This window comes from Trachypithecus francoisi, unplaced genomic scaffold (genome assembly GCF_009764315.1).
Source record: "Trachypithecus francoisi isolate TF-2019V2 unplaced genomic scaffold, Tfra_2.0 Lachesis_group17, whole genome shotgun sequence".
In the NCBI taxonomy this organism is placed as follows: domain Eukaryota; kingdom Metazoa; phylum Chordata; class Mammalia; order Primates; family Cercopithecidae; genus Trachypithecus; species Trachypithecus francoisi.
Window position 1 is genome coordinate 54,263,451 of NW_022681462.1, and position 4,002 is coordinate 54,267,452.

General features: G+C 35.3%; 1 pseudogene across 1 annotated transcript; it reads right to left on the reverse strand.

Annotated features, from left to right (window-relative positions):
• Positions 1-644: 644 nt before the first annotated feature.
• LOC117062314 lies at positions 645-3,590 on the reverse strand (annotated as a pseudogene). The gene has a single exon (XR_004428301.1). The product of XR_004428301.1 is annotated as a twinfilin-1-like (transcript).
• Positions 3,591-4,002: the final 412 nt, after the last annotated feature.

Sequence of the window (4,002 nt, forward strand, 5' to 3'; positions counted from 1 at the left end):
GGACTGTAAACTAGTTCAACCTTGTAGAAGACAGTGTGGTGATTCCTCGAGTATCTAGAACTAGAAATACCATTTGACCCAGCCATCCCATTACTGGGTATATACCCAAAGGATTATAAATCATGCTGCTATAAAGACACATGCACATGTATGTTTATTGTGGCACCATTTACAATAGCAAAGACATGGAACCAACCCAAATGTCCATCAGTGATAGACTAGATTAAGAAAATACTACACATGCACACTATGGAATACTATGCAGCCATAAAAAGGATGAGTTCATGTCCTTTGTAGGGACATGGATGAAGCTGGAAACCATCATTCTGAGCAAACTATCGCAAGGACAGAAAAACAAACACCACATGTTCTCACTCATAGGTGGGAACTGAACAATGAGAACACTTGGATACAGGGTGGGGAGGAACACCACACACCAGGGCCTGTCGTGGGGTGGGGGGAGGGGGGAGGGATAACATTAGGAGATATACCTAGTAAGGTAAATGACAAATTAATGGGTGCAGCACACCAACATGGTACATGTATGCATATATGAGAAACCTGCACATTGTACACATGTACCCTAGAACTTAAAGTATAATAATAAAAAAAAACTACCTATTTTTCCTTCAATATTTTTTTAAAGAGAAAAAATTTTTATTGTGATATAAAATGCACTTATAAAATGTCCACCAGAAGGCATGTAATTCTTCACTGCTATATAAATTTATTGGGAATATGTTATTCACCATCTAGATCTGATAATGCCAACTAAAACATACTGTAAATGATGAGTTATCCTCTATAACAAATGCATCACTGATTTTCAGCAATCATTGGTTTAATAATAATTAGTTTAAGATTATCATCACATCTATATTCTGGAATGTCCATTTGTTTTAATGTAGTGTAGTGGAATTTAGAGTATAATTGCACATAGATGGTACAGAAAAACATTCACTTCTAAATTATTTTATACTTTCATGACAGGTAGTCTTCCTGACTGAAAATAACAGCTTCAGCTATGGTCTGCAACACAGCTCCAGGATGCTTAATGCAATAATTTGGGTGTATGTGTGTCCGTCTACATGTACACCCATGGAACAACTTATATCTTTAGTAAACAAGTGCAACATTGTCAGTTATTTTGCATGTTTAAATATTATAGTCTGATTATTTGTAAACAAACAAAACCCCACACAAATACTCTAAATTCTGTTTAAAAAATCTGTCAACCCATAATTATTCTAATATGCTTTACTTACTCGAACACAAATTTCTGAAAGGTGCATATATTACCTTAGATAATAAGGTTTAGAAATGAGTGCTTCACACTATGAAATGTGCATTTCCGATAATTGATTTATGCAGCATAAAGTTTAGATCAAGAAGTTACAAATCCTGGATCCCCACATTTCATTTAGAAAATGCCTCAAAGTTATGGCTCTTGCAGCAGGTTTAACAGATTAAACATGAAGTGTTCTACCTCCCTCTATTTCAAGTATCAAAGAAATATGAGGCTCAAAATCTCTCTAGGTTGTAACTGATAATGCAAAGCATTAGAAAACAGTTAAATGTGTTTTGAAATACAGTATTAACTGAGATTATTAAGGTGTTTATCTGTGTTAGCCTGTTAAGTACCAGGACTTTAAAGTCATTTTAAATCTGAGTATTTGCTCAGAAGTGATAAAGAACACAATTTGCCTATAAATGTATGGTTTTGGAGAAAAAAGTCAATCCTGATTTTTAAAACTCAACATTTTTTGTTTCCTTTTGATATTAATTTAAATTTCAATCTGAACATAAGTTTTTGGCCTCACAGAGCATTAGAAAGATAATTTGCTAAGGCTGTTTAAAGTCTTTCAATGTCATCCGAAATCCTGCAGTATAGAAAATATCTCGTACCCTTAAAGTTTCAGAGTGAGCTGATCTGCAATTTTAATGCTATTAAAAAAAAGTCAAATATAAAAGACTGCTGCAATGTAAAGCACTATTTCTAAAAATTGCAGACATGATCCTACAGTCTGACAGAGCTAGCACATCTACTCGGAGTAAGCAACTTCCGGCCTTTTCCGAGACACACTAAGTTTCCAGCTTAGAAAATACTCTAGTCTAGTCCTTAACATATTTATTAAGTAATATGAATACTTTAAGGTCTTTCTGTCCCACAAGAAAGTAGGAAGTTTACCCTTTGAGACATCAGACTTTCTAGAACTGGCCCAACTGTGTAAAATTTTAAGAAGTATTTGAAGTGTGGAATGAACACTATGAAAACAGTGTGACAAAATTAAACACTATGTTGAACCCTTTTCTAGCTTTAACTCAAAAATAGAAATCATGAGTTTTCTATAACATTAAATTTAAAAACACACAGAAGTGAAAAGTGCTATTTTCCAAAAAGTACAATTTTTTCCCACTTTATATCAACATGGAATGATTTCAGTTCTCCTGTACTAAAAGCTGGACTTTTAAAAAACTAGTATTGCAATGGTTAATGTGATGACTTTAATCACTAGTAGTTTCAGTTTCCGCTGGGCCCCTAATTAGTCTTCGAATTCCTCTTTTTCCTGCAGGACCTTTTGGTTTTGCAAAACTTTGCTTGTGTGCATGCTGCTTGGCATGTACTTCTTCATAAAGGAAGTCTGCAGTCAACTCATCCCCATTGCCTATCTCAGTCTTTCTAATTACATCCATTTGTAGTTGTCTTTCTATAATTTCTAGCAGAGGGCTCTTGCAGCTAGAATACAGCATCCGCTCTCTTATACTGCATTGAATAAATAAAAACTATGGACTCTAAATAGTCTCCTTCATGGGAATGTTTATACAGAAAGAAATGGTAACGAGCTCAATCCTTGGGAATCCTCTTTGGCAAATCTTTTAGTTCTGTATTTGTTGTGTTGGCCAAAGTTATAATTTCATTTTTTATATCTATTTCCAACTGCACATAGTTGAGCTGTCTGTTACTCAATTTTTCCAAAGCCTGAAAGGCTTCTCGAGAAATAGGAAATGCTACTCCTTGTAGTGTTTGATGCTTAGTGTCCACACCCACGTCAGTCTGTACCTCACTGATTTTAATCTGGCGTAATTCTTCCTCAGCTGCAGTCAGTGGGGCAGGGGAAGATTGTGACAGCAAGTATTTTTTTATATCCATGTAATGATACATCTTCCTTTACTGTTCCAAATACTTCATCTTTAATGTGGTCACCTCCAAATTCCTTCTTCAGAGTTGCTCTTGTTGCTGCATACAACATTTTTTGACGAACATGAGAATGATCTGGAGACCATGCAATGAATATCCATTCATATCCCTGGGCATTCTGAGAATCTAACCTGAATAATATATAGCACGGTTGTTTGTCCTCCAACAGGGGTAAAACAAAGGAATCATAATCCTTATCCCAGGAATCTGAAGGCTGACTATATGATACAATCACGAGTTGCTCATTTTCAACAGATATTTTCAGAAGTCTGTACTTTCCATTTCTGGCTCTGGCAAAGATCTCTTTAACATCTTCACTCGCTTGGATGCCGGTCTGGTGGTACATGGCGGCGGCTGCTAGTTCCCGGCTCCGGCACTGAATGCGGCGAGCGGCCCCCTTTTCCTTCAATATTATTGTGAATTCAAGATGCATCAGCCCTACATGTTATGCATTGTTTTGGCAAATGTAGCTATCATCCTTAACTGAGACTTGACATTGAAATGTAACAACTTCTACATTCTATTGAATGTAGAAGTTATTCTAGAGAAGCAATTGTTATTAAAAGGAACTTTCTATTCTGCCAATTTATGACAAAATTGATCAAAGTTATATGATTTTATGTTTTGGCATGTAATTTTCAAGAGACCTTTTTATAGTTGATCTTAATATCCTTAAAGGGAGATAGATTTTTGGGTTATCTTATGATTTTTAATACATCCTTCACGACTTCCTTTTTAGAGAGAAAAATTGCCAATTTTTTTGGCCTTCATATTTAAGGGAAAAACAAAATACATACTTTGTT